Source organism: Anomaloglossus baeobatrachus, chromosome 12, assembly GCF_048569485.1.
Source record: "Anomaloglossus baeobatrachus isolate aAnoBae1 chromosome 12, aAnoBae1.hap1, whole genome shotgun sequence".
Taxonomy (NCBI): Eukaryota; Metazoa; Chordata; class Amphibia; order Anura; family Aromobatidae; genus Anomaloglossus; species Anomaloglossus baeobatrachus.
Window position 1 is genome coordinate 138,166,420 of NC_134364.1, and position 24,741 is coordinate 138,191,160.

Below are 24,741 nucleotides of genomic sequence, written 5' to 3' on the forward strand. Positions count from 1 at the left end.
CATGTGATCGCGGCTCTATATAATCCTCACGTCTGTTCTTCATGTGATCGCGGCTCTATATAATCCTCATGCGTCTCTTCTTCATGTGATCGTGGCTCTATATAATCCTCATGCGTCTCTTCTTCATGTGATCGCGGCTCTATATAATCCTCACGTCTGTTCTTCATGTGATCGCGGCTCTATATAATCCTCAGACGTCTGTTCTTCATGTGATCGCGGCTCTATATAATCCTCACGTCTGTTCTTCATGTGATCGCGGCTCTATATAATCCTCACACGTCTCTTCTTCATGTGATCGCGGCTCTATATAATCCTCACGTCTGTCCTTCATGTGATCGCGGCTCTATATAATCCTCACACGTCTCTTCTTCATGTGATCGCGGCTCTATATAATCCTCACACGCCTCTTCTTCATGTGATCGCGGCTCTATATAATCCTCACACGTCTCTTCATGTTATCGCGGCTCTATATAATCCTCACGTCTGTTCTTCATGTGATCGCGGCTCTATATAATCCTCACGTCTGTTCTTCATGTGATCGTGGCTCTATATAATCCTCACATGTCTCTTCATGTGATCGCGGCTCTATATAATCCTTACACGTCTGTCCTTCATGTGATCGCGGCTCCATATAATCCTCACGTCTGTCCTTAATGTTATCGCGGCTCTATATAATCCTCACACGTCTGTTCTTCATGTGATCGCGGCTCTATATAATCCTCACGTCTGTTCTTCATGTGATCGCGGCTCTATATAATCCTCAAGTCTGTTCTTCATTTGATTGCGGCTCTATATAATCCTCACATGTCTGTTCTTCATGTGATCGCGGCTCTATATAATCCTCACGTCTGTTCTTCATGTGATCGCGGCTCTATATAATCCTCATGCGTCTCTTCTTCATGTGATCATGGCTCTATATAATCCTCATGCGTCTCTTCTTCATGTGATCGCGGCTCTATATAATCCTCACGTCTGTTCTTCATGTGATCGCGGCTCTATATAATCCTCAGACGTCTGTTCTTCATGTGATCGCGGCTCTATATAATCCTCACGTCTGTTCTTCATGTGATTGCGGCTCTATATAATCCTCACACGTCTCTTCTTCATGTGAACGCGGCTCTATATAATCCTCACGTCTGTTCTTCATGTGATCGTGGCTCTATATAATCCTCACGTCTGTTCTTCATGTGATCGCGGCTCTATATAATCCTCACACGTCTCTTCTTTATGTGATCGCGGCTCTATATAATCCTCACACGTCTGTTCTTCATGTGATCGCGGCTCTATATAATCCTCACGTCTGTTCTTCATGTGATCGTGGCTCTATAGAATCCTCACGTCTGTACTTCATGTGATCGCGGCTCTATATAATCCTCACGTCTGTTCTTCATGTGATCGTGGCTCTATATAATCCTCACGTCTGTTCTTCATGTGATCGCGGCTCTATAAAATCCTCACGTCTGTTCTTCATGTGATCGCGGCTCTATATAATCCTCACACGTCTCTTCTTCATGTGATCGCGGCTCTATATAATCCTCACACGTCTCTTCATGTTATCGCGGCTCTATATAATCCTCACGCGTCTGTTCTTCATGTGATCGTGGCTCTATATAATCCTCACGTCTGTTCTTCATGTGATCGTGGCTCTATATAATCCTCACGTCTGTTCTTCATGTGATCGCGGCTCTATATAATCCTCACACGTCTCTTCTTCATGTGATCGCGGCTCTATATAATCCTCACACGTCTCTTCATGTTATCGCGGCTCTATATAATCCTCACACGTCTCTTCATGTTATCGCGGCTCTATATAATCCTCACGCGTCTGTTCTTCATGTGATCGTGGCTCTATATAATCCTCACACGTCTGTTCTTCATGTGATCGCGGCTCTATATAATCCTCACATGTCTCTTCTTCATGTGATCGCGGCTCTATATAATCCTTACACGTCTCTTCTTCATGTGATCGTGGCTCTATATAATCCTCACACGTCTCTTCTTCATGTGATCGCAGCTCTATATAATCCTCACGTCTGTTCTTCATGTGATCGCGGCTCTATATAATCCTCACGTCTGTTCTTCATGTGATCGCGGCTCTATATAATCCTCACATGTCTCTTCTTCATGTGACTGCGGCTCTATATAATCCTCACACGTCTCTTCTTCATGTGATTGCGGCTCTATATAATCCTCACACGTCTCTTCTTCATGTAACCGCGGCTCTATATAATCCTCACACGTCTATTCATGTTATCGCGGCTCTATATAATCCTCACGCGTCTCTTCTTCATGTTATCGCGGCTCTATATAATCCTCACACGTCTGTTCTTCATGTGATCGTGGCTCTATATAATCCTCACACGTCTCTTCTTCATGTGATCGCGGCTCTACATAATCCTCACGTCTGTTCTTCATGTGATCGCGGCTCTATATAATCCTCACGTCTGTTCTTCATGTGATCGTGGCTCTATATAATCCTCACATGTCTCTTCATGTGATCGCGGCTCTATATAATCCTCACACGTCTGTCCTTCATGTGATCGCGGCTCTATATAATCCTCACGTCTGTCCTTAATGTTATCGCGGCTCTATATAATCCTCACATGTCTGTTCTTCATGTGATCGCGGCTCTATATAATCCTCACGTCTGTTCTTCATGTGATCGCGGCTCTATATAATCCTCAAGTCTGTACTTCATGTGATTGCGGCTCTATATAAATCTCACATGTCTGTTCTTCATGTGATCGCGGCTCTATATAATCCTCACGTCTGTTCTTCATGTGATCGCGGCTCTATATAATCCTCATGCGTCTCTTCTTCATGTGATCGTGGCTCTATATAATCCTCATGCGTCTCTTCTTCATGTGATCGCGGCTCTATATAATCCTCACGTCTGTTCTTCATGTGATCGCGGCTCTATATAATCCTCAGACGTCTGTTCTTCATGTGATCGCGGCTCTATATAATCCTCACGTCTGTTCTTCATGTGATCGCGGCTCTATATAATCCTCACACGTCTCTTCTTCATGTGATCGCGGCTCTATATAATCCTCACGTCTGTCCTTCATGTGATCGCGGCTCTATATAATCCTCACAAGTCTCTTCTTCATGTGATCGCGGCTCTATATAATCCTCACACGCCTCTTCTTCATGTGATCGCGGCTCTATATAATCCTCACACTTCTCTTCATGTTATCGCGGCTCTATATAATCCTCACGTCTGTTCTTCATGTGATCGCGGCTCTATATAATCCTCACGTCTGTTCTTCATGTGATCGTGGCTCTATATAATCCTCACATGTCTCTTCATGTGATCGCGGCTCTATATAATCCTTACACGTCTGTCCTTCATGTGATCGCGGCTCCATATAATCCTCACGTCTGTCCTTAATGTTATCGCGGCTCTATATAATCCTCACACGTCTGTTCTTCATGTGATTGCGGCTCTATATAATCCTCACGTCTGTTCTTCATGTGATCGCGGCTCTATATAATCCTCAAGTCTGTTCTTCATGTGATTGCGGCTCTATATAATCCTCACATGTCTGTTCTTCATGTGATCGCGGCTCTATATAATCCTCACGTCTGTTCTTCATGTGATCACGGCTCTATATAATCCTCATGCGTCTCTTCTTCATGTGATCATGGCTCTATATAATCCTCATGCGTCTCTTCTTCATGTGATCGCGGCTCTATATAATCCTCACGTCTGTTCTTCATGTGATCGCGGCTCTATATAATCCTCAGACGTCTGTTCTTCATGTGATCGCGGCTCTATATAATCCTCACGTCTGTTCTTCATGTGATTGCGGCTCTATATAATCCTCACGTCTCTTCTTCATGTGATCGCGGCTCTATATAATCCTCACGTCTGTTCTTCATGTGATCGTGGCTCTATATAATCCTCACATGTCTCTTCATGTGATCGCGGCTCTATATAATCCTCACACGTCTGTCCTTCATGTGATCGCGGCTCTATATAATCCTCACGTCTGTCCTTAATGTTATCGTGGCTCTATATAATCCTCACACGTCTGTTCTTCATGTGATCGCGGCTCTATATAATCCTCACGTCTGTTCTTCATGTGATCGCGGCTCTATATAATCCTGAAGTCTGTTCTTCATGTGATTGCGGCTCTATATAATCCTCACATGTCTGTTCTTCATGTGATCGCGGCTCTATATAATCCTCACGTCTGTTCTTTATGTGATCGCGGCTCTATATAATCCTCATGCGTCTCTTCTTCATGTGATCGTGGCTCTATATAATCCTCATGCATCTCTTCTTCATGTGATCGCGGCTCTATATAATCCTCACGTCTGTTCTTCATGTGATCGCGGCTCTATATAATCCTCAGACGTCTGTTCTTCATGTGATCGCGGCTCTATATAATCCTCACGTCTGTTCTTCATGTGATCGCGGCTCTATATAATCCTCACACGTCTCTTCTTCATGTGATCGCGGCTCTATATAATCCTCACGTCTGTCCTTCATGTGTTCGCGGCTCTATATAATCCTCACACGTCTCTTCTTCATGTGATCGCGGCTCTATATAATCCTCACACGTCTCTTCTTCATGTGATCGCGGCTCTATATAATCCTCACACGTCTCTTCATGTTATCGCGGCTCTATATAATCCTCACGTCTGTTCTTCATGTGATCGCGGCTCTATATAATCCTCACGTCTGTTCTTCATGTGATCGTGGCTCTATATAATCCTCACATTTCTCTTCTTCATGTGATCGTGGCTCTATATAATCCTCATGCGTCTCTTCTTCATGTGATCGCGGCTCTATATAATCCTCACGTCTGTTCTTCATGTGATCGCGGCTCTATATAATCCTCAGACGTCTGTTCTTCATGTGATCGCGGCTCTATATAATCCTCACGTCTGTTCTTCATGTGATTGCGGCTCTATATAATCCTCACACGTCTCTTCTTCATGTGATCGCGGCTCTATATAATCCTCACGTCTGTTCTTCATGTGATCGTGGCTCTATATAATCCTCACATGTCTCTTCATGTGATCGCGGTTCTATATAATCCTCACACGTCTGTCCTTCATGTGATCGCGGCTCTATATAATCCTCACGTCTGTCCTTAATGTTATCGCGGCTCTATATAATCCTCACACGTCTGTTCTTCATGTGATCGCGGCTCTATATAATCCTCACGTCTGTTCTTCATGTGATCGCGGCTCTATATAATCCTCAAGTCTGTTCTTCATGTGATTGCGGCTCTATATAATCCTCACATGTCTGTTCTTCATGTGATCGCGGCTCTATATAATCCTCACGTCTGTTCTTCATGTGATCGCGGCTCTATATAATCCTCACGTCTCTTCTTCATGTGATCGCGGCTCTATATAATCCTCATGCGTCTCTTCTTCATGTGATCGTGGCTCTATATAATCCTCATGCGTCTCTTCTTCATGTGATCGCGGCTCTATATAATCCTCACGTCTGTTCTTCATGTGATCGCGGCTCTATATAATCCTCACACGTCTGTTCTTCATGTGATCGCGGCTCTATATAATCCTCACGTCTGTTCTTCATCTGATTGCGGCTCTATATAATCCTCACACATCTCTTCTTCATGTGATCGCGGCTCTATATAATCCTCACGTCTGTTCTTCATGTGATCGTGGCTCTATATAATCCTCACATGTCTCTTCATGTGATCGCGGCTCTATATAATCCTCACGTCTGTCCTTAATGTTATCGCGGCTCTATATAATCCTCACACGTCTGTTCTTCATGTGATCGCGGCTCTATATAATCCTCACATGTCTGTTCTTCATGTGATCGCGGCTCTATATAATCCTCCAGTCTGTTCTTCATGTGATCGCGGCTCTATATAATCCTCATGCGTCTCTTCTTCATGTGATCGTGGCTCTATATAATCCTCATGCGTCTCTTCTTCATGTGATCGCGGCTCTATATAATCCTCACGTCTGTTCTTCATGTGATCGCGGCTCTATATACTCCTCAGACGTCTGTTCTTCATGTGATCGCGGCTCTATATAATCCTCACGTCTGTTCTTCATGTGATCGCGGCTCTATATAATCCTCACACGTCTCTTCTTCATGTGATCGCGGCTCTATATAATCCTCACGTCTGTCCTTCATGTGATCGCGGCTCTATATAATCCTCACACGTCTCTTCTTCATGTGATCGCGGCTCTATATAATCCTCACACGTCTCTTCTTCATGTGATCGCGGCTCTATATAATCCTCACACGTCTCTTCATGTTATCGCGGCTCTATATAATCCTCACGTCTGTTCTTCATGTGATCGCGGCTCTATATAATCCTCACGTCTGTTCTTCATGTGATCGTGGCTCTATATAATCCTCACATGTCTCTTCATGTGATCGCGGCTCTATATAATCCTTACACGTCTGTCCTTCATGTGATCGCGGCTCCATATAATCCTCACGTCTGTCCTTAATGTTATCGCGGCTCTATATAATCCTCACACGTCTGTTCTTCATGTGATTGCGGCTCTATATAATCTTCACGTCTGTTCTTCATGTGATCGCGTCTCTATATAATCCTCAAGTCTGTTCTTCATGTGATTGCGGCTCTATATAATCCTCACATGTCTGTTCTTCATGTGATCGCGGCTCTATATAATCCTCACGTCTGTTCTTCATGTGCTCGCGGCTCTATATAATCCTCATGCGTCTCTTCTTCATGTGATCGTGGCTCTATATAATCCTCATGCGTCTCTTCTTCATGTGATCGCGGCTCTATATAATCCTCACGTCTGTTCTTCATGTGATCGCGGCTCTATATAATCCTCAGACGTCTGTTCTTCATGTGATCGCGGCTCTATATAATCCTCACGTCTGTTCTTCATGTGATTGCGGCTCTATATAATCCTCAGACGTCTCTTCTTCATGTGATCGCGGCTCTATATAATCCTCACGTCTGTTCTTCATGTGATCGTGGCTCTATATAATCCTCACATGTCTCTTCATGTGATCGCGGCTCTATATAATCCTCACACGTCTGTCCTTCATGTAATCGCGGCTCTATATAATCCTCACGTCTGTCCTTAATGTTATCGCGGCTCTATATAATCCTCACACGTCTGTTCTTCATTTGATCGCGGCTCTATATAATCCTCACGTCTGTTCTTCATGTGATCGCGGCTCTATATAATCCTCAAGTCTGTTCTTCATGTGATTGCGGCTCTATATAATCCTCACATGTCTGTTCTTCATGTGATCGCGGCTCTATATAATCCTCACGTCTGTTCTTCATGTGATCGCGGCTCTATATAATCCTCATGCGTCTCTTCTTCATGTGATCGTGGCTCTATATAATCCTCATGCGTCTCTTCTTCATGTGATCGCGGCTCTATATAATCCTCACGTCTGTTCTTCATGTGATCGCGGCTCTATATAATCCTCAGACGCCTGTTCTTCATGTGATCGCGGCTCTATATAATCCTCACGTCTGTTCTTCATGTGATCGCGGCTCTATATAATCCTCACACGTCTCTTCTTCATGTGATCGCGGCTCTATATAATCCTCACGTCTGTCCTTCATGTGATCGCGGCTCTATATAATCCTCACACGTCTCTTCTTCATGTGATCGCGGCTCTATATAATCCTCACACGTCTCTTCTTCATGTGATCGCGGCTCTATATAATCCTCACACGTCTCTTCATGTTATCGCGGCTCTATATAATCCTCACGTCTGTTCTTCATGTGATCGCGGCTCTATATAATCCTCTCGTCTGTTCTTCATGTGATCGTGGCTCTATATAATCCTCACATGTCTCTTCATGTGATCGCGGCTCTATATAATCCTTACACGTCTGTCCTTCATGTGATCGCGGCTCCATATAATCCTCACGTCTGTCCTAAATGTTATCGCGGCTCTATATAATCCTCACACGTCTGTTCTTCATGTGATTGCGGCTCTATATAATCCTCACGTCTGTTCTTCATGTGATCGCGGCTCTATATAATCCTCAAGTCTGTTCTTCATGTGATTGCGGCTCTATATAATCCTCACATGTCTGTTCTTCATGTGATCGCGGCTCTATATAATCCTCACGTCTGTTCTCCATGTGATCGCGGCTCTTTATAATCCTCATGCGTCTCTTCTTCATGTGATCGTGGCTCTATATAATCCTCATGCGTCTCTTCTTCATGTGATCGCGGCTCTATATAATCCTCACGTCTGTTCTTCATGTGATCGCGGCTCTATATAATCCTCAGACGTCTGTTCTTCATGTGATCGCGGCTCTATATAATCCTCACGTCTGTTCTTCATGTGATTGCGGCTCTATATAATCCTCACACGTCTCTTCTTCATGTGATCGCGGCTCTATATAATCCTCACACGTCTCTTCTTCATGTGATCGCGGCTCTATATAATCCTCACACGTCTTTTCATGTTATCGCGGCTCTATATAATCCTCACGCGTCTCTTCTTCATGTTATCGCGGCTCTATATAATCCTCACGTCTGTTCATGTGATCGCGGCTCTATATAATCCTCACATGTCTCTTCTTCATGTGATCGCGGCTCTATATAATCCTCACGTCTGTTCTTCATGTGATCGCGGCTCTATATAATCCTCACACGTCTGTTCTTCATGTGATCGCGGCTCTATATAATCCTCACACGTCTGTTCTTCATGTTATCGCGGCTTTATATAATCCTCATGCGTCTCTTCTTCATGTGAACGCGGCTCTATATAATCCTCACACGTCTGTTCTTCATGTGATCGCGGCTCTATATAATCCTCACACGTCTGTTCTTCATGTGATCGTGGCTCTATATAATCCTCACGTCTGTTCATGTGATCGCGGCTCTATATAATCCTCACACGTCTCTTCTTCATGTGATCGCGGCTCTATATAATCCTCACGTCTGTTCTTCATGTGATCGCGGCTCTATATAATCCTCACGTCTGTTCTTCATGTGATCGTGGCTCTATATAATCCTCAAGTCTGTTCTTCATGTGATCGCGGCTCTATATAATCCTCACACGTCTCTTCTTTATGTGATCGCGGCTCTATATAATCCTCACACGTCTGTTCTTCATGTGATCGCGGCTCTATATAATCCTCACACGTCTGTCCTTCATGTGATCACGGCTCTATATAATCCTCTCACGTCTGTTCTTCATGTGATCGTGGCTCTATATAATCCTCACGTCTGTTCTTCATGTGATCGCGGCTCTATAAAATCCTCACGTCTGTTCTTCATGTGATCGCGGCTCTATATAATCCTCACACGTCTGTTCTTCATGTGATCGCGGCTCTATATAATTTTCACACGTCTCTTCATGTGATCGCGGCTCTATATAATCCTCACGTCTGTTCTTCATGTGATCGCGGCTCTATATAATCCTCACACGTCTCTCCTTCATGTGATCGCGGCTCTATATAATCCTCAAGTCTGTTCTTCATGTGATCGCGTCTCTATATAATCCTCACACGTTTGTTCTTCATGTGATCGCGGCTCTATATAATCCTCACGTCTGTTCTTCATGTGATCGCGGCTCTATATAATCCTCACACGTCTGTTCTTCATGTGATCGCGTCTCTATATAATCCTCACACGTTTGTTCTTCATGTGATCGCGGCTCTATATAATCCTCACACGTCTGTTCTTCATGTGATCGCGGCTCTATATAATCCTCACACGTTTGTTCTTCATGTGATCGCGGCTCTATATAATCCTCACACGTCTGTTCTTCATGTGATCGCAGCTCTATATAATCCTCACACGTCTGTTCTTCATGTTATCGCGGCTCTATATAATCCTCACACGTCTGTTCTTCATGTGATCGCGGCTCTATATAATCCTCACGCGTCTCTTCTTCATGTGATCGTGGCTCTATATAATCCTCACACGTCTCTTCTTCATGTGATCGTGGCTCTATATAATCCTCACACGTCTGTTCTTCATGTGATCGCGGCTCTATATAATCCTCACGTCTGTTCTTCATGTGATCACAGCTCTATATAATCCTCACGTCTGTTCTTCATGTTATCGCGGCTCTATATAATCCTCACATGTCTCTTCTTCATGTGATCGCGGCTCTATATAATCCTCACACGTCTCTTCTTCATGTGATCGCGGCTCTATATAATCCTCACACGTCTCTTCATGTTATCGCGGCTCTATATAATCCTCACATGTCTGTTCTTCATGTGATCGCGGCTCTATATAATCCTCACACGTCTGTTCTTCATGTGATCGTGGCTCTATATAATCCTCACACGTCTGTTCTTCATGTGATCGTGGCTCTATATAATCCTCATATGTCTCTTCTTCATGTGATCGCGGCTCTATATAATCCTCATGCGTCTCTTCTTCATGTGATCGCGGCTCTATATAATCCTCACATGTCTCTTCTTCATGTGATCGCGGCTCTATATAATCCTCACACGTCTCTTCTTCATGTGATCGTGGCTCTATATAATCCTCACATGTCTGTTCTTCATGTGATCGCGGCTCTATATAATCCTCACACGTCTCTTCTTCATATGATCGCGGCTCTATATAATCCTCACGTCTGTTCTTCATGTGATCGCGGCTCTATATAATCCTCACATGTCTCTTCTTCATGTGATCGAGGCTCTATATAATCATCACGCGTCTCTTCATGTGATCGCGGCTCTATATAATCCTCACACGTCTCTTCTTCATGTGATCGTGGCTCTATATAATCCTCACATGTCTCTTCTTCATGTGATCGCGGCTCTGTATAATCATCACGCGTCTCTTCATGTGATCGCGGCTCTATATAATCATCACGCGTCTTTTCTTCATGTGATTGCGGCTCTATATAATCCTCATGCGTCTCTTCTTCATGTGATCGCGGCTCTATATAATCCTCACAAGTCTGTTCTTCATGTGATCGCGGCTCTATATAATCCTCACACGTCTCTTCTTCATGTGATCGCGGCTCTATATAATCCTCACACGTCTGTTCTTCATGTGATCGCGTCTCTATATAATCCTCACACGTTTGTTCTTCATGTGATCGCGGCTCTATATAATCCTCACACGTCTGTTCTTCATGTGATCGCGGCTCTATATAATCCTCACACGTTTGTTCTTCATGTGATCGCGGCTCTATATAATCCTCACGTCTGTTCTTCATGTGATCACAGCTCTATATAATCCTCACATGTCTCTTCTTCATGTGATCGCGGCTCTATATAATCCTCACACGTCTCTTCTTCATGTGATCGCGGCTCTATATAATCCTCACACGTCTCTTCATGTTATCGCGGCTCTATATAATCCTCACATGTCTGTTCTTCATGTGATCGCGGCTCTATATAATCCTCACACGTCTGTTCTTCATGTGATCGTGGCTCTATATAATCCTCACACGTCTGTTCTTCATGTGATCGCGGCTCTATATAATCCTCACATGTCTCTTCTTCATGTGATTGCGGCTCTATATAATCCTCACACGTCTCTTCTTCATGTGATTGCGGCTCTATATAATCCTCACACGTCTCTTCTTCATGTAACCGCGGCTCTATATAATCCTCACACGTCTATTCATGTTATCGCGGCTCTATATAATCCTCACAAGTCTCTTCTTCATGTTATCGCAGCTCTATATAATCCTCACACGTCTGTTCTTCATGTGATCGTGGCTCTATATAATCCTCACACGTCTCTTCTTCATGTGATCGCGGCTCTATATAATCCTCACGTCTGTTCTTCATGTGATCGCGGCTCTATATAATCCTCACGTCTGTTCTTCATGTGATTGTGGCTCTATATAATCCTCACATGTCTCTTCATGTGATCGCGGCTCTATATAATCCTCACACGTCTGTCCTTCATGTGATCGCGGCTCTATATAATCCTCACGTCTGTCCTTAATGTTATCGCGGCTCTATATAATCCTCACACGTCTGTTCTTCATGTGATCGCGGCTCTATATAATCCTCACGTCTGTTCTTCATGTGATCGCGGCTCTATATAATCCTCAAGTCTGTTCTTCATGTGATTGCGGCTCTATATAATCCTCACATGTCTGTTCTTCATGTGATCGCGGCTCTATATAATCCTCACGTCTGTTCTTCATGTGATCGCGGCTCTATATAATCCTCATGCGTCTCTTCTTCATGTGATCGTGGCTCTATATAATCCTCATGCGTCTCTTCTTCATGTGATCGCGGCTCTATATAATCCTCACGTCTGTTCTTCATGTGATCGCGGCTCTATATAATCCTCAGACGTCTGTTCTTCATGTGATCGCGGCTCTATATAATCCTCACGTCTGTTCTTCATGTGATCGCGGCTCTATATAATCCTCACACGTCTCTTCTTCATGTGATCGCGGCTCTATATAATCCTCACGTCTGTCCTTCATGTGATCGCGGCTCTATATAATCCTCACACGTCTCTTCTTCATGTGATCGCGGCTCTAAATAATCCTCACACGTCTCTTCTTCATGTGATCGCGGCTCTATATAATCCTCACACGTCTCTTCATGTTATCGCGGCTCTATATAATCCTCAGACGTCTGTTCTTCATGTGATCGCGGCTCTATATAATCCTCACGTCTGTTCTTCATATGATCGCGGCTCTATATAATCCTCACACGTCTCTTCTTCATGTGATCGCGGCTCTATATAATCCTCACGTCTGTCCTTCATGTGATCGCGGCTCTATATAATCCTCACACGTCTCTTCTTCATGTGATCGCGGCTCTATATAATCCTCACACGTCTCTTCTTCATGTGATCGCGGCTCTATATAATCCTCACACGTCTCTTCATGTTATCGCGGCTCTATATAATCCTCACGTCTGTTCTTCATGTGATCGCGGCTCTATATAATCCTCACGTCTGTTCTTCATGTGATCTTGGCTCTATATAATCCTCACATGTCTCTTCATGTGATCGCGGCTCTATATAATCCTCACACGTCTGTCCTTCATGTGATTGCGGCTCTATATAATCCTCACATGTCTGTTCTTTATGTGATCGCGGCTCTATATAATCCTCACGTCTGTTCTTCATGTGATCGCGGCTCTATATAATCCTCATGCGTCTCTTCTTCATGTGATCGTGGCTCTATATAATCCTCATGCGTCTCTTCTTCATGTGATCGCGGCTCTATATAATCCTCACGTCTGTTCTTCATGTGATCGCGGCTCTATATAATCCTCAGACGTCTGTCCTTCATGTGATCGCGGCTCTATATAATCCTCACACGTCTCTTCTTCATGTGATCGCGGCTCTATATAATCCTCACACGTCTCTTCTTCATGTGATCGCGGCTCTATATAATCCTCACACGTCTCTTCATGTTATCGCGGCTCTATATAATCCTCACGCATCTCTTCTTCATGTTATCGCGGCTCTATATAATCCTCACGTCTGTTCATGTGATCGCGGCTCTATATGATCCTCACATGTCTCTTCTTCATGTGATCGCGGCTCTATATAATCCTCAAGTCTGTTCTTCATGTGATCGCGGCTCTATATAATCCTCACACGTCTGTTCTTCATGTGATCGCGGCTCTATATAATCCTCACACGTCTGTTCTTCATGTTATCGCGGCTCTATATAATCCTCATGCGTCTCTTCTTCATGTGATCGCGGCTCTATATAATCCTCACACGTCTGTTCTTCATGTGATCGCGGCTCTATATAATCCTCACACGTCTGTTCTTCATGTGATCACGGCTCTATATAATCCTCACGTCTGTTCATGTGATCGCGGCTCTATATAATCCTCACACGTCTCTTCTTCATGTAACCGCGGCTCTATATAATCCTCACACGTCTATTCATGTTATCGCGGCTCTATATAATCCTCACAAGTCTCTTCTTCATGTTATCGCGGCTCTATATAATCCTCACACGTCTGTTCTTCATGTGATCGTGGCTCTATATAATCCTCACACGTCTCTTCTTCATGTGATCGCGGCTCTATATAATCCTCACGTCTGTTCTTCATGTGATCGCGGCTCTATATAATCCTCACGTCTGTTCTTCATGTGATTGTGGCTCTATATAATCCTCACACGTCTGTTCTTCATGTGATCGCGGCTCTATATAATCCTCACACGTCTGTCCTTCATGTGATCGCGGCTCTATATAATCCTCACGTCTGTCCTTAATGTTATCGCGGCTCTATATAATCCTCACACGTCTGTTCTTCATGTGATCGCGGCTCTATATAATCCTCACGTCTGTTCTTCATGTGATCGCGGCTCTATATAATCCTCAAGTCTGTTCTTTATGTGATTGCGGCTCTATATAATCCTCACATGTCTGTTCTTCATGTGATCGCGGCTCTATATAATCCTCACGTCTGTTCTTCATGTGATCGCGGCTCTATATAATCCTCATGCGTCTCTTCTTCATGTGATCGTGGCTCTATATAATCCTCATGCGTCTCTTCTTCATGTGATCGCGGCTCTATATAATCCTCACGTCTGTTCTTCATGTGATCGCGGCTCTATATAATCCTCAGACGTCTGTTCTTCATGTGATCGCGGCTCTATATAATCCTCAGACGTCTGTTCTTCATGTTATCGCGGCTCTATATAATCCTCACGTCTGTTCTTCATGTGATCGCGGCTCTATATAATCCTCACACGTCTCTTCTTCATGTGATCGCGGCTCTATATAATCCTCACGTCTGTCCTTCATGTGATCGCGGCTCTATATAATAACTCACACGTCTCTTCTTCATGTGATCGCGGCTCTATATAATCCTCACGTCTGTTCTTCATGTGATCGCGCCTCTATATAATCCTCAAGTCTGTTCTTCATGTGATTGCGGCTCTATATAATCCTCACATGTCTGTTCTTCATGTGATCGCGGCTCTATATAATCCTCACGTCTGTTCTTCATGTGATCGCGGCTCTATATAATCCTCATGCGTCTCTTCTTCATGTGATCGTGGCTCTATATAATCCTCATGCGTCTCTTCTTCATGTGATCGCGGCTCTATATAATCCTCACGTCTGTTCTTCATGTGATCGCGGCTCTATATAATCCTCAGACGTCTGTTCTTCATGTGATCGCGGCTCTATATAATCCTCAGACGTCTGTTCTTCATGTTATCGCGGCTCTATATAATCCTCACGTCTGTTCTTCATGTGATCGCGGCTCTATATAATCCTCACACGTCTCTTCTTCATGTGATCGCGGCTCTATATAATCCTCACGTCTGTCCTTCATGTGATCGCGGCTCTATATAATCCTCACGTCTGTCCTTCATGTGATCGTGGCTCTATATAATCCTCACGTCTGTCCTTCATGTGATCGCGGCTCTATATAATCCTCACACGTCTCTTCTTCATGTGATCGCGGCTCTATATAATCCTCACACGTCTCTTCTTCATGTGATCGCGGCTCTATATAATCCTCACACGTCTCTTCATGTTATCGCGGCTCTATATAATCCTCAGACGTCTGTTCTTCATGTGATCGCGGCTCTATATAATCCTCACGTCTGTTCTTCATGTGATCGCGGCTCTATATAATCCTCACACGTCTCTTCTTCATGTGATCGCGGCTCTATATAATCCTCACGTCTGTCCTTCATGTGATCGCGGCTCTATATAATCCTCACACGTCTCTTCTTCATGTGATCGCGGCTCTATATAATCCTCACACGTCTCTTCTTCATGTGATCGCGGCTCTATATAATCCTCACACGTCTCTTCATGTTATCGCGGCTCTATATAATCCTCACGTCTGTTCTTCATGTGATCGCGGCTCTATATAATCCTCACGTCTGTTCTTCATGTGATCTTGGCTCTATATAATCCTCACATGTCTCTTCATGTGATCGCGGCTCTATATAATCCTCACACGTCTGTCCTTCATGTGATTGCGGCTCTATATAATCCTCACATGTCTTTTCTTTATGTGATCGCGGATCTATATAATCCTCACGTCTGTTCTTCATGTGATCGCGGCTCTATATAATCCTCATGCGTCTCTTCTTCATGTGATCGTGGCTCTATATAATCCTCAAGCGTCTCTTCTTCATGTGATCGCGGCTCTATATAATCCTCACGTCTGTTCTTCATGTGATCGCGGCTCTATATAATCCTCAGACGTCTGTTCTTCATGTGATCGCGGCTCTATATAATCCTCACGTCTGTTCTTCATGTGATCGCGGCTCTATATAATCCTCACACGTCTCTTCTTCATGTGATCGTGGCTCTATACAATCCTCACATGTCTGTTCTTCATGTGATCGCGGCTCTATATAATCCTCACGTCTGTTCATGTGATCGCGGCTCTATAAAATCCTCATGCGTCTCTTCTTCATGTGATCGTGGCTCTATATAATCCTCATGCGTCTCTTCTTCATGTGATCGCGGCTCTATATAATCCTCACGTCTGTTCTTCATGTGATCGTGGCGCTATATAATCCTCAGACGTCTGTTCTTCATGTGATCGCGGCTCTATATAATCCTCACGTCTGTTCTTCATGTGATCGCGGCTCTATATAATCCTCACACGTCTCTTCTTCATGTGATCGCGGCTCTATATAATCCTCACGTCTGTCCTTCATGTGATCGCGGCTCTATATAATCCTCACACGTCTCTTCTTCATGTGATCGCGGCTCTATATAATCCTCACACGTCTCTTCTTCATGTGATCGCGGCTCTATATAATCCTCACACGTCTCTTCATGTTATCGCGGCTCTATATAATCCTCACGCCTCTCTTCTTCATGTTATCGCGGCTCTATATAATCCTCACGTCTGTTCATGTGATCGCGGCTCTATATAATCCTCACATGTCTCTTCTTCATGTGATTGCGGCTCTATATAATCCTCACGTCTGTTCTTCATGTGATCGCGGCTCTATATAATCTTCACACGTCTGTTCTTCATGTGATCGCGGCTCTATATAATCCTCACACGTCTGTTCTTCATGTTATCGCGGCTCTATATAATCCTCATGCGTCTCTTCTTCATGTGATCGCGGCTCTATATAATCCTCACACGTCTGTTCTTCATGTGATCGCGGCTCTATATAATCCTCACACGTCTGTTCTTCATGTGATCGCGGCTCTATATAATCCTCACGTCTGTTCATGTGATCGCGGCTCTATATAATCCTCACACGTCTCTTCTTCATGTGATCGCGGCTCTATATAATCCTCACGTCTGTTCTTCATGTGATCGCGGCTCTATATAATCCTCACGTCTGTTCTTCATGTGATCGTGGCTCTATATAATCCTCACGTCTGTTCTTCATGTGATCGCGGCTCTATATAATCCTCACACGTCTCTTCTTTATGTGATCGCGGCTCTATATAATCCTCACACGTCTGTTCTTCATGTGATCGCGGCTCTATATAATCCTCACACGTCTGTCCTTCATGTGATCGCGGCTCTATATAATCCTCACACGTCTGTTCTTCATGTGATCGTGGCTCTATATAATCCTCACGTCTGTTCTTCATGTGATCGCGGCTCTATAAAATCCTCACGTCTGTTCTTCATGTGATCGCGGCTCTATATAATCCTCACACGTCTGTTCTTCATGTGATCGCGGCTCTATATAATTTTCACACGTCTCTTCATGTGATCGCGGCTCTATATAATCCTCACGTCTGTTCTTCATGTGATCGCGGCTCTATATAATCCTCACACGTCTCTCCTTCATGTGATCGCGGCTCTATATAATCCTCAAGTCTGTTCTTCATGTGATCGCGTCTCTATATAATCCTCACACGTTTGTTCTTCATGTGATCGCGGCTCTATATAATCCTCACGTCTGTTCTTCATGTGATCGCGGCTCTATATAATCCTCACACGTCTGTTCTTCATGTGATCGCGTCTCTATATAATCCTCACACGTTTGTTCTTCATGTGATCGCGGCTCTATATAATCCTCACACGTTTGTTCTTCATGTGATCGCGGCTCTATATAATCCTCACGTCTGTTCTTCATGTGATCACAGCTCTATATAATCCTCACGTCTGTTCTTCATGTGATCGCGGCTCTATATAATCCTCACATGTCTCTTCTTCATGTGATCGCGGCTCTATATAATCCTCACACGTCTCTTCTTCATGTGATCGCGGCTCTATATAATCCTCACACGTCTCTTCTTCATGTTATCGCGGCTCTATATAATCCTCACATGTCTGTTCTTCATGTGATCGCGGCTCTATATAATCCTCACACGTCTGTTCTTCATGTGATCGTGGCTCTATATAATCCTCACACGTCTGTTCTTCATGTGATCGTGGCTCTATATAATCCTCACACGTCTCTTCTTCATGTGATCGCGGCTCTATATAATCCTCATGCGTCTCTTCTTCATGTGATCGCGGCTCTATATAATCCTCACATGTCTCTTCTTCATGTGATCGCGGCTCTATATAATCCTCACACGTCTCTTCTTCATGTGATCGTGGCTCTATATAATCCTCACATGTCTGTTCTTCATGTGATCGCGGCTCTATATAATCCTCACACGTCTCTTCTTCATATGATCGCGGCTCTATATAATCCTCACGTCTATTCTTCATGTGATCGCGGCTCTATATAATCCTCACATGTCTCTTCTTCATGTGATCGCGGCTCTATATAATCATCACGCGTCTCTTCATGTGATCGCGGCTCTATATAATCCTCACACGTCTCTTCTTCATGTGATCGCGGCTCTATATAATCCTCACATGTCTCTTCTTCATGTGATCGCGGCTCTGTATAATCATCACGCGTCTCTTCATGTGATCGCGGCTCTATATAATCATCACGCGTCTCTTCTTCATGTGATTGCGGCTCTATATAACCTTATGCGTCTCTTCTTCATGTGATCGCGGCTCTATGTAATCCTCACAAGTCTGTCCTTCATGTGATCGCGGCTCTATATAATCCTCACACGTCTCTTCTTCATGTGATCGCGGCTCTATATAATCCTCACACGTCTCTTCTTCATGTGATCGCGGCTCTATATAATCCTCACACGTCTCTTCATGTTATCGCGGCTCTATATAATCCTCAGACGTCTGTTCTTCATGTGATCGCGGCTCTATATAATCCTCACGTCTGTTCTTCATGTGATCGCGGCTCTATATAATCCTCACACGTCTCTTCTTCATGTGATCGCGGCTCTATATAATCCTCACGTCTGTCCTTCATGTGATCGCGGCTCTATATAATCCTCACACGTCTCTTCTTCATGTGATCGCGGCTCTATATAATCCTCACACGTCTCTTCTTCATGTGATCGCGGCTCTATATAATCCTCACACGTCTCTTCATGTTATCGCGGCTCTATATAATCCTCACGTCTGTTCTTCATGTGATCGCGGCTCTATATAATCCTCACGTCTGTTCTTCATGTGATCTTGGCTCTATATAATCCTCACATGTCTCTTCATGTGATCGCGGCTCTATATAATCCTCACACGTCTGTCCTTCATGTGATTGCGGCTCTATATAATCCTCACATGTCTTTTCTTTATGTGATCGCGGCTCTATATAATCCTCATGCGTCTCTTCTTCATGTGATCGTGGCACTATATAATCCTCATGCGTCTCTTCTTCATGTGATCGCGGCTCTATATAATCCTCACGTCTGTTCTTCATGTGATCGCGGCTCTATATAATCCTCAGACGTCTGTTCTTCATGTGATCGCGGCTCTATATAATCCTCACGTCTGTTCTTCATGTGATCGCGGCTCTATATAATCCTCACACGTCTCTTCTTCATGTGATCGCGGCTCTATATAATCCTCACGTCTGTCCTTCATGTGATCGCGGCTCTATATAATCCTCACATGTCTCTTCTTCATGTGATCGCGTCTCTATATAATCCTCACACGTCTCTTCTTCATGTGATCGCGGCTCTATATAATCCTCACACGTCTCTTCTTCATGTGATCGTGGCTCTATATAATCCTCACATGTCTGTTCTTCATGTGATCGCGGCTCTATATAATCCTCACGTCTGTTCATGTGATCGCGGCTCTATAAAATCCTCATGCGTCTCTTCTTCATGTGATCGTGGCTCTATATAATCCTCATGCGTCTCTTCTTCATGTGATCGCGGCTCTATATAATCCTCACGTCTGTTCTTCATGTGATCGCGGCGCTATATAATCCTCAGACGTCTGTTCTTCATGTGATCGCGGCTCTATATAATCCTCACGTCTGTTCTTCATGTGATCGCGGCTCTATATAATCCTCACACGTCTCTTCTTCATGTGATCGCGGCTCTATATAATCTTCACGTCTGTCCTTCATGTGATCGCGGCTCTATATAATCCTCACACGTCTCTTCTTCATGTGATCGCGGCTCTATATAATCCTCACACGTCTCTTCTTCATGTGATCGCGGCTCTATATAATCCTCACACGTCTCTTCATGTTATCGCGGCTCTATATAATCCTCACGCCTCTCTTCTTCATGTTATCGCGGCTCTATATAATCCTCACGTCTGTTCATGTGATCGCGGCTCTATATAATCCTCACATGTCTCTTCTTCATGTGATCGCGGCTCTATATAATCCTCACGTCTGTTCTTCATGTGATCGCGGCTCTATATAATCCTCACACGTCTGTTCTTCATGTGATCGCGGCTCTATATAATCCTCACACGTCTGTTCTTCATGTTATCGCGGCTCTATATAATCCTCATGCGTCTCTTCTTCATGTGATCGCGGCTCTATATAATCCTCACACGTCTGTTCTTCATGTGATCGCGGCTCTATATAATCCTCACACGTTTGTTCTTCATGTGATCGCGGCTCTATATAATCCTCACGTCTGTTCTTCATGTGATCACAGCTCTATATAATCCTCACGTCTGTTCTTCATGTGATCGCGGCTCTATATAATCCTCACATGTCTCTTCTTCATGTGATCGCGGCTCTATATAATCCTCACACGTCTCTTCTTCATGTGATCGCGGCTCTATATAATCCTCACACGTCTCTTCATGTTATCGCGGCTCTATATAATCCTCACATGTCTGTTCTTCATGTGATCGCGGCTCTATATAATCCTCACACGTCTGTTCTTCATGTGATCGTGGCTCTATATAATCCTCACACGTCTGTTCTTCATGTGATCGTGGCTCTATATAATCCTCACACGTCTCTTCTTCATGTGATCGCGGCTCTATATAATCCTCATGCGTCTCTTCTTCATGTGATCGCGGCTCTATATAATCCTCACATGTCTCTTCTTCATGTGATCGCGGCTCTATATAATCCTCACACGTCTCTTCTTCATGTGATCGTGGCTCTATATAATCCTCACATGTCTGTTCTTCATGTGATCGCGGCTCTATATAATCCTCACACGTCTCTTCTTCATATGATCGCGGCTCTATATAATCCTCACGTCTATTCTTCATGTGATCGCGGCTCTATATAATCCTCACATGTCTCTTCTTCATGTGATCGCGGCTCTATATAATCATCACGCGTCTCTTCATGTGATCGCGGCTCTATATAATCCTCACACGTCTCTTCTTCATGTGATCGCGGCTCTATATAATCCTCACATGCCTCTTCTTCATGTGATCGCGGCTCTGTATAATCATCACGCGTCTCTTCATGTGATCGCGGCTCTATATAATCATCACGCGTCTCTTCTTCATGTGATTGCGGCTCTATATAACCTTATGCGTCTCTTCTTCATGTGATCGCGGCTCTATATAATCCTCACAAGTCTGTCCTTCATGTGATCGCGGCTCTATATAATCCTCACACGTCTCTTCTTCATGTGATCGCGGCTCTATATAATCCTCACACGTCTCTTCTTCATGTGATCGCGGCTCTATATAATCCTCACACGTCTCTTCATGTTATCGCGGCTCTATATAATCCTCAGACGTCTGTTCTTCATGTGATCGCGGCTCTATATAATCCTCACGTCTGTTCTTCATGTGATCGCGGCTCTATATAATCCTCACTCGTCTCTTCTTCATGTGATCGCGGCTCTATATAATCCTCACGTCTGTCCTTCATGTGATCGCGGCTCTATATAATCCTCACACGTCTCTTCTTCATGTGATCGCGGCTCTATATAATCCTCACACGTCTCTTCTTCATGTGATCGCGGCTCTATATAATCCTCACACGTCTCTTCATGTTATCGCGGCTCTATATAATCCTCACGTCTGTTCTTCATGTGATCGCGGCTCTATATAATCCTCACGTCTGTTCTTCATGTGATCTTGGCTCTATATAATCCTCACATGTCTCTTCATGTGATCGCGGCTCTATATAATCCTCACACGTCTGTCCTTCATGTGATTGCGGCTCTATATAATCCTCACATGTCTTTTCTTTATGTGATCGCGGCTCTATATAATCCTCATGCGTCTCTTCTTCATGTGATCGTGGCTCTATATAATCCTCATGCGTCTCTTCTTCATGTGATCGCGGCTCTATATAATCCTCACGTCTGTTCTTCATGTGATCGCGGCTCTATATAATCCTCAGACGTCTGTTCTTCATGTGATCGCGGCTCTATATAATCCTCACGTCTGTTCTTCATGTGATCGCGGCTCTATATAATCCTCACACGTCTCTTCTTCATGTGATCGCGGCTCTATATAATCCTCACGTCTGTCCTTCATGTGATCGCGGCTCTATATAATCCTCACATGTCTCTTCTTCATGTGATCGCGTCTCTATATAATCCTCACACGTCTCTTCTTCATGTGATCGCGGCTCTATATAATCCTCACACGTCTCTTCTTCATGTGATCGTGGCTCTATATAATCCTCACATGTCTGTTCTTCATGTGATCGCGGCTCTATATAATCCTCACGTCTGTTCATGTGATCGCGGCTCTATAAAATCCTCATGCGTCTCTTCTTCATGTGATCGTGGCTCTATATAATCCTCATGCGTCTCTTCTTCATGTGATCGCGGCTCTATATAATCCTCACGTCTGTTCTTCATGTGATCGCGGCGCTATATAATCCTCAGACGTCTGTTCTTCATGTGATCGCGGCTCTATATAATCCTCACGTCTGTTCTTCATGTGATCGCGGCTCTATATAATCCTCACACGTCTCTTCTTCATGTGATCGCGGCTCTATATAATCCTCACGTCTGTCCTTCATGTGATCGCGGCTCTATATAATCCTCACACGTCTCTTCTTCATGTGATCGCGGCTCTATATAATCCTCACACGTCTCTTCTTCATGTGATCGCGGCTCTATATAATCCTCACACGTCTCTTCATGTTATCGCGGCTCTATATAATCCTCACGCCTCTCTTCTTCATGTTATCGCGGCTCTATATAATCCTCACGTCTGTTCATGTGATCGCGGCTCTATATAATCCTCACATGTCTCTTCTTCATGTGATCGCGGCTCTATATAATCCTCACGTCTGTTCTTCATGTGATCGCGGCTCTATATAATCCTCACACGTCTGTTCTTCATGTGATCGCGGCTCTATATAATCCTCACACGTCTGTTCTTCATGTTATCGCGGCTCTATATAATCCTCATGCGTCTCTTCTTCATGTGATCGCGGCTCTATATAATCCTCACACGTCTGTTCTTCATGTGATCGCGGCTCTATATAATCCTCACACGTCTGTTCTTCATGTGATCGCGGCTCTATATAATCCTCACGTCTGTTCATGTGATCGCGGCTCTATATAATCCTCACACGTCTCTTCTTCATGTGATCGCGGCTCTATATAATCCTCACGTCTGTTCTTCATGTGATCGCGGCTCTATATAATCCTCACGTCTGTTCTTCATGTGATCGCGGCTCTATATAATCCTCACAAGTCTGTTTTTCATGTGATCGCGGCTCTATATAATCCTCACACGTCTGTTCTTCATGTGATCGCGGCTCTATATAATCCTCATTCGTCTGTTCTTCATGTGATCGTGGCTCTATAAAAGCCTCACACATCTCTTCTTCATGTGATTGCGGCTCTATATAATCCTCACACGTCTCTTCTTCATGTGATCGCAGCTCTATATAATCCTCTCGTCTGTTCTTCATGTGATCGCGGCTCTATATAATCCTCACGTCTGTTCTTCATGTGATCGCGGCTCTATATAATCCTCACACGTCTCTTCTTCATGTGATCGTGGCTCTATATAATCCTCACATGTCTCTTCATGTTATCGCGGCTCTATATAATCCTCACACGTCTGTTCTTCATGTGATCGCGGCTCTATAGAATCATCACGCGTCTCTTCATGTTATCGCGGCTCTATATAATCCTCACGCGTCTCTTCTTCATGTGATCGTAGCTCTATATAATCCTCACACGTCTGTTCTTCATGTGATCGCGGCTCTATATAATCCTCACGTCTGTTCTTCATGTGATCGCAGCTCTATATAATCCTCACATGTCTCTTCTTCATGTGATCGCGGCTCTATATAATCCTCACACGTCTCTTCTTCATGTGATCGTGGCTCTATATAATCCTCACACGTCTCTTCTTCATGTGATCGCAGCTCTATATAATCCTCACGTCTCTTCATGTGATCACGGCTCTATATAATCCTCACATGTCTCTTCATGTGATCGCGGCTCTATATAATCCTCACACGTCTCTTCTTCATGTGATCGTGGCTCTATATAATCCTCACATGTCTCTTCATGTTATCGCGGCTCTATATAATCCTCACACGTCTCTTCTTCATGTGATCGTGGCTCTATATAATCCTCACACGTCTGTTCTTCATGTGATCGCGGCTCTATATAATCCTCACGCGTCTCTTCTTCAAATGATCGCGGCTCTA

General features: G+C 44.1%; 1 protein-coding gene across 1 annotated transcript in view; it reads left to right on the top strand.

Annotated features, from left to right (window-relative positions):
* Positions 1-24,741, top strand: part of LOC142257690 (ephrin-A3-like) — a 183,196-nt gene that overhangs the window by 151,998 nt on the left and 6,457 nt on the right. The window lies entirely within an intron of this gene.